The 8009-nt window shown below is 42.6% G+C and overlaps 1 long non-coding RNA gene across 1 annotated transcript; it reads left to right on the top strand.

The window, feature by feature from the left end:
* The first annotated feature begins 1413 nt into the window (after positions 1-1413).
* Positions 1414-6239, top strand: LOC119008702. Its single transcript, XR_005071488.1, has 4 exons — positions 1414-1551; positions 1876-1927; positions 4356-4447; positions 4624-6239. It is a non-coding gene; the product is annotated as an uncharacterized LOC119008702 (long non-coding RNA).
* Positions 6240-8009: the final 1770 nt, after the last annotated feature.

Below are 8009 nucleotides of genomic sequence, written 5' to 3' on the forward strand. Positions count from 1 at the left end.
TTCAATTACCTGTAGTATATTACCATCACAGCCATTGGTATTGTGGTATAAATCATCCAACCGGACCCTGTGGCTACAGCAGACAGGCACCCCACTGGGTGATGTAGAGCTGTGTCCTGTCTGGCCCCATGTCTCCCTTAAATATATTTTAGATTAAAGAAAAGAACACAAAACACTCACGACCCACATTTCAGCAGCCAGACTATGCCGCTGGGCCCCTTCATAGGAACCTAATGTATAATTACAGTGACTCAAGGTTAGGCACAGACTAAACTGATAGCTGAGAACAAAGCTGAATGAGTTCTGGGATCTGAGGATTATTATTTGGGGATCTGTAATTAAAAAGGCCTGGGTGTAATGTACTCCCAGTCTTGCGTCTTTGTTTCAATCTTCACATCTCCTTTTTTTTCCCCTCGCTTAAGCGCTTGTGGCAGGTTCAATGAGGTGAATGTTGGTCAACGAGTCGGGGGCCCATTGACTGGGTTGTGTTACCAGTGTCACCTCAGTGTCCTACTGAGGTGAGAGCATTGATTAATTCAAGAGGGAAGAAGTGAGAGCAACCAGGTTTGAAAACACCCTTTAATCAATATGAGGTGGGGGTGGGGGGTTTTATCCAGTGTGCCTTAATGCGTGAGAGGAATTAGCCGCACTGGCATATGATGTGGTTACAGACCAAAACTAATACAGTGAGTAGATGCTAAATGAAATGTCATGCAGAAGTACAAGCTTTTGAAAGGTCATGTGCATCCGTGGCGGAGGTGTTTTTTAGGTTTTATTGGCAGGCCGAGTCAAGGTTAACAAGCGGAGCAGCTGGGTCTTTCTGAGCGATGGATCCAGTATCTCAGCTACATGCCAAGTCTCGGTTTATGACTTCATTTATACATTAATAGGAGTGCGGGCGATGTTGGTCTGTGCTGCACTTGGGGCAGAAATGTCTCTCAACAACTGTTGGATGGATTGCTATCAAATTTGGTGGAGGCGTTCCTGCAGGCAACATGATGAATCCAGGGGACTCTGGTGATACCTTATCTTTCTCTGTAGCGCCACCAAGGGGGCAAAAAACTAACACAGTTTCCCTCATTAAAATGACATGGGACCGTCAAGAAAACACAATAGGGCCTAAACAGACTAACAAACAGAGTTTCTGGCTGGGAATCTAAAGGGCTGAGGTTCTTAGTGAGTCAGGCACAGATTCAGAACGACTGTGAGAGTCACCTGGATGCTATTTCCCACCTCTTTTAAGCCTTCACAGAAAGGGGTGTTGTCACACAGTGATTGGCTGAGAGGGGGACGCCCCAAGCTGCTTCCGCTCCTCAATCAGGAGTTAGTCTCCACCAAGCTGTGCACAGGTGATCTGAATCCACTGCAATTAATCCAGAGGGATTTTTAAAAAGAATCAGCTCAAAACAAAGACAGATAGCAAGTCTTAAACAATGGGACTGCTACAAGTGTATGACAAAACTTGTCAAAACTAGCTTTATTGTTGATTAGCAAATGTTAGCGTGCTAAAATACTGAACTAAGATGCCTGACATGATAAACACCGTCCCTAGTAAGTATTGGCATTGTGATGGCACGCATATGAACATGCTGATGTTAGCTCAGAGCACCAGTAAGTAAAATAAACCTTTAAGTTTAGCGATAAGATAGAAGATACTAGACTTTTAATTACACCAATGATATCCTCAACTAACTAAAAAGGATGACGTTATAGTCAACAAATCTGTGGCAAATGTGCACCATTTGTCTGTATCCCACACACACTCTGTAACAGTGATTACTGTTGGAATTAAGAGCTATTTATGGTTGTATTAATAAAAATATATTACTTACAGCAGCTTTTTTTCTTTCCTTGGTTTCTGTTGGGTCTTTTTAGAAACATCCATCAATTATTATCCATTGCGGGGTCACGCAGGGGCTCATCACAGGTAAGCTGACGCAAAGTGACAAACAACCATTCAAGTTCTCATTAACACCTACGAGAAAAGTCTTCTAATTTGATATGTATAAGTTCCCAGTATCAAGTTTTTTTCTTCCGAGCCAAATGTCCAACAACAGTGAAATAATGATAATCCACAGCGCGGCAAAAAGATAAAAGCATGTATAACCTTGAGACGCAGCAAAGAACCTGAAACAGTGATGCATCTGTGTGTATGTTTGTGTGTTTGTGCTTTGTGCACATGGAGGGTGAAAGAGTGGAAAGCAGGGGAAAAAAAAAAAAAGATTCATTTTCGCCGGTGCTAAGCGGCTTTGTAAAGGCTAGTTAATTAAATGAGATGCCTGAGTTGACTTGCCTAAATTCACGGCCGTAATGAGGTTGATAACTGTGTTCTTTTTAATTAAGTTCTATTGTCTCTGACAACCTGTAAATAGAGCTGTAGCTGATGGAAAAACAGTGCAAATTGCTTGTGATGTCCTAAGACCTTTTGTTGAGAGATTTGAGGGTGTGCGCGTGAGTCTGTCATACCTTGATAATGAGCTGAGAGCTGGAAGCTACGCAAGTATCATCCAAAACTAATGATTTGCTAATAGACGAGACCTACATTTGTGCTACTAGGATTTACTGTACATTCGGTAACACTCACTTTACCTGAGAGGAGGCCAAGAAAAGAGCACACCGAGAAAAAAAACACCAGGCAGCGCACGATTTCCAATTCAGTATTTTTTTTTTTAAGCATTTGAACACAACCCCTCGCACGTTAAGCGCACGTCTGACCCTTTTCTCTTTACCCGCGACTTGATTTAATCTGACGCTTCATGTGCAACAGACTGAAAAGCTAGTAGGATTTAATTACTGACTAACACTTAACAAGCCCGGTTTTATTCATACTCCAGATTAGCTGCGCCAGCACGCTTCTAAACAGACAAGTGTGTCTAATGAAAGATGATTGTTTTTTGTCTCATCGCCGGTGTGGCTACTAATTACCGACTACACACTCCTAACACTTGTCAGGAGTCGGCGAGAATCCTGCAAAATATTCCACAAAATTCCTGCGACACACGTGCAAAACTTAGACATAGGAAGTGAGTATAAGTTGCACGGAGAAGGTGTTAGATTTTGAGCGTTACTTCCATCTTCATGGTTCCCCTCTTTAAAACATTTTTTTTTTGCCCCGTATTGATTTGCATGATCAAGTGGCAGGGGAGCGGCGAGAGAAATTACTTCTGGTCGGGAGGAAGGACGGAGCTGAGGGAGGCCCGAAGAGACAATGAGCGGCAGTTTATTTGCATCGAGCAAATTGGAGTTTTAGTTATACAAACATTTCTCAGAGGCAGAGCCGCTCCAGAGGCAGAAGTAATCTTATTAGTTTAGTTAAACCTGCCAGAGCTAAATGACCAAAGTTTGTCTCTGCCTCAGTTTAGGACAATTTCTTTATAGGAGATTTATCTTTTAAGGCGGCACACTATCTGCAGGAAATAATTTATACTCACACAGTTAGTTAAGGACAGACAGGAAGCAAGTTGAGAGTCCAGAGCTCGAAAAAAAAACTTGAGCGGAGGATGGATCTCGGCCCCAGAATTGACCTCATAACTTTTTTTACTGCAGATCTGGATCCAGGAATCTTTTTCTCACTCTCTATAAGTTTCCGAGAAAGAGCATTTTTTAGCATTTTTGCTAATTTCTTAGAGAATAATGCATGGATCTGGATTTTTAAAACATTAGGCATATTTAGGAGGCTGGTAGAAGGAAACTCTGGGTGTAGTGGTGTTTAAATAAGAAGGGGACTGTTGGAGCATTTCATTGTTTGTGTGATTGTGAATTCACCATGTATTAATGATGGTTGCTGTAAAGTCTTAGTGGAGGCTTTACGTTAACGTAACGAGCCAGAAGGAGATAAAATGAGATCAGCTGATGACACACGGAGACAGCAGAGGTTTAGCAGAGGAAACACAGGAGCAGGTCGGGTGAGGCGCAGCTAAAAGGCCGACGAGTTAAAGTCGTGTTTCGAGCAGCTCTTGAAAACCCTCCAAGGGGAAAAGAGCAGCCAGAGGGGGAGTTATACAATTTTTGTGGCGTCTATCATCCTATAGCAGGAGTCCATAACGTGAGAAGCAGCTGTCAGTATAACACAATATACGATTTCAACAGCAGCGCAAACTACAGCCTTGAAAGCGACCCTGAAGTGGAGTCAGCACCTCAGTAAACAAAAACAAATCATTATAACCTTCATGAAGGCAGGATTTACTGCGGGCCTGCTGTACTGGCCTGCATTAGTTCATCCTACATGGACCCACTACACTGGTAAAATAAAATACTGGGCTGCTACATCTACGTGTGAGGTCAGATTGACTTGCTTCAGAGGATTGCAATTATGAATGCTAATGGACCTGCTGACCATTCTCTCCTTTTTAAAGGAAAGAGCTGAACTACAATTAGCGGCGAAACGTTCTCCTTGTCGACATCTTCCTGTTTGTGCACTTTCCCGAAGAACTTCAACAACAATTATGTAAATGTTCCTAATTGTTTTGATCTCTTTAATTAGTTTCTTCCCCAAGTAATCGTGTCTCCAGGTGATTTCCATTGTGTCCTTTTATGTTGTGTGTTTATCTAACACGCAGTAGTCATTATATTTTAGAAGTTGGATCAGTTTATTGTGTTTGTTTCTTTATTCTCTCCTTACAGCATAGCTGCAAGAATATAGTGGTTTCTATTTTAAAGGAGACCATTTTTGTGGAGAGCAACACCAGTTCTTTTCTTAAGGAGACCTGGGAATATTTCCAGATGGAGGGGAAGGTTGCTGGTGTTATCACAAGCAAACAAGGCTATCAAACTGCCGGTCCACAGTTCGAGTCACACCACTTGATATTTTTGAGGACACCTGGGGACATTTCGAGCTGCTGTGATTCTGCTAAAAGTTAAATCCTTAACTTGTTTTTAAGGAGACCTGTGGACACTTCCAGCTGTTTTTGTGGAGAGCAACACCGGGTATTTTCTTAAGAAGAACTTGGGATATTTCTTACGGTTCAAGACACAACACTGGATATTTTTAAAGACACCTGGCAACATTTCAAGCTGCTTTTATTCCAGCAAAACCAGGTGTTTTTAAGGAGACGTGAGGAAATTTCCATCCACTCTTGTGGCGACAGAAATCAGGCATGTGTTAAGGACACCTGTGGACATATCCAGCCTTTTTTGTGGAGAGCAAAACCAGATGTTTTTAAAGGAAACCTGGGGAAATTTCCAGCTGTTGTCATGGAGAGCAAAACTGTCTATCTTTCACCAGTGGTCGAACCGCCTCCACCCATTACTGTGTTGACCAAAACATGTATTTTATGATTATGCCTAACCCTAACCAAGTGGTCCATATGTCTAAACGTTACCAGTACAGCGTTGTGGCAAGATAGAAATAGAAAACACCACCTCAATAACCAAAAGTTGCAGCATAAAGACACACTAAGTTATTTGTGACTCTGCAGAAAGATAGCCAACATTTCTTCTGGCCACCGTTCTGCTCCTTAGCTCATTTACACTCGCTATGTGCGAATAGAAACATGTTGTATGACACCTACAGAAAAGCTAACAAATGCCGAGCTCTGGCTTGTTTACAGAAGGATGACCAAATGGTCCGAGTCTACTGTACAGAGTGTCCCATCATTTCAGTTCGCCACAGGGACATGTAGGACAGCAGAGCACCTCAGCTGCACTCAGTGTAAACCACCTCAGCCTGTATACATCAGCAGTGACTGTTAGTGCCTGTGCTCGGGGCCCATCTGTGTGTATGTATGGAGCATTAAGTGTGTTAGAAAGAAATTGCCACCTCTGCAGTTCCACTATATTAGTTTGTCCTCACCAGCGCAGGGCGACAAAGACAGCGTTGCCATGTATCTGCTGACGGATCAGTCTCTCAGCAGTGGGTGAAACCCTTATGTCAACTCAGTGAGACTGTGCGGCTCGCCCTCCCCTCTGAACAAATAAGATCAGAGTCAAAATGAAAAGCATTATTACTGCTGACATCTTTATCTCCGGTCTACCTTATTTAATAACCAATTTCTTTCAAGGCTTCCTGGAGGAGTTTATCCTTTGGGCAAGCTTCTCTCTCTTTGCTGCTGAGAATCTGCTGTTTAGTTATGTACACTCCGTTGCCAGGGGGCAAGAAGCGGTTTCATAGCTGTTGGCCTCATGGTTGGTTCCACATTTCCTGTCTGGTATCACTGTATGTTTATTCCAGTAAAACTCTGGGGAAGTGCTTCTCCGGGTGAAGGTGTTTATAAGGCAGCACATGGAGCTTAGGGGGGAAAAATAAAGAGACTTTGTTGAAAGATGTTTGCGTGATAGTTTGTCTTTGAAAGCAAGAAAAAACTGTCGCTAATTAATTGTTTATTCACATGATGCGTGACTCATTTTACCTCCTGCACATATTCATGCGTAAGACTAATACAGGCCTGATGTTTATGTGGAGGCAGCGTCTTGTTATCGGAAGGTGGTTTGTTTGATTCCCCTGGCCTGCACGTCGAAGTGTTCTTGGACAAGATATTGCAAACTGGGTGTTTCCTTTAAGGACACCTGGAAATATATCCATCATATTTTGTTTTGCAAGTAGTTAAAATTGATTCTTATTTTTTTTTTTACCAAATGAGAAAGCCACATATAAAGTCATAATAATCCTGAGGGGCCGTCAGCGTTTGCACCAAATATCATGGCAATCCATCCAAAAGTTGTCAAGACATTTCATTTAAAACTATAAATGTCAACCTCATGCCCGTGGCAGAGGAAAAGTCAGTGACTCGCCAAATTCAAGGATTAGCCCTCAGTCCATGATCATGGATGTTCAGTATTTCATGTCAACCCTTCAAATATTTGTTTAGATTTCACAGTTTGGACCAAAGTAATCGACTGAATGACTCCCTAAGACTCCCTGGCATTGCTAAAAAGAATGAAAACATTCATGTTATTATATTTGATTTTCTTGTTAGTGATTTGACACCCACAGTCAGTGTGCTGACATCTTGATGAGAGCAGTCAGCTGTTAACTATCAACCTTGACCTTTACACCATCCAGGCGCCACGTACAGCAGAGTGAAGCCCGACGCTCCGAGCAAGATGGCGTGTCTCTTAGCTCTGGAACTGTCTGCAGTGGCACTCCTGTATTGAAAACCGATCTAGAGCCCACTGATGAATGAAGTTTTAGTTTTAGAGTACAACATGTGTAGTGTGGAGTTTGTGATTGAGCGAGGATTCACAATTAATGGTACAGCAAAAGGAATCAATTGCAATTAGGTGTCTGTAACACACTGCGGCTGATAAGCATCCCCGCCATCGATCAACGTGCCAACACTACGGTCCCGTGAACTCGAGGCACTCTGCGTGTCTTCTTGCCGCAGACGTAATTGACCCCACGGGGTCAATGAACAAAGCTCAGGATTTGCCGTGGCTCCGAGATGATCCCTCGTGTGAAGGGAAAAATAGCCGGCTTTGCGTGTGCAGTCATATTTATTTTTATGCAAATGTTCAATAATCTACAAACACACTGACACAGTTGGGGCACTGTGGTGGCATCCTTCCTGAATGCGAATGCTAAGCGTGAAGACTGCGGTATGTTTTGAATTCTTCTGCTGTCTCAGCAATGCTCAGCAATCCAAGGATTAGTTCATGGAGTAGATTCTCAAAACCCAGCTGGAAGTCTGGTCGTCTGACATCTTGGACTTGGCCACATTGGTTCCTACTGGATAATGATAGACATAACTATTTTGCCTGTGCGGAAACAAGAGAGTAGGTCATTTTTGTCGATGTTTGGTTTGTTTTATCCTCAGCACTGCGAACAATTCGAGGGTTTTCAGCTGTCTAAACCTGTGTATGTACTAAGCCTAATGCCTCTGTGCTTTGATCAGTCTGGTGCTGTGCATTGATTAGCTGGATGTTCTCAAGTATTGCAGCTAGTGGATTTGCAAATGCAAACTGTTTGAAGAAGTACTCAGATCTTTTACTTGCAGCTGGTAATGGAGGAGCTAATTATAACTATACTGCTGGGTTGCTTAATCCCTCATCATTCACCTTAATTTATTAGTTGG

Source organism: Acanthopagrus latus, chromosome 19 (assembly GCF_904848185.1).
Source record: "Acanthopagrus latus isolate v.2019 chromosome 19, fAcaLat1.1, whole genome shotgun sequence".
Taxonomy (NCBI): domain Eukaryota; kingdom Metazoa; phylum Chordata; class Actinopteri; order Spariformes; family Sparidae; genus Acanthopagrus; species Acanthopagrus latus.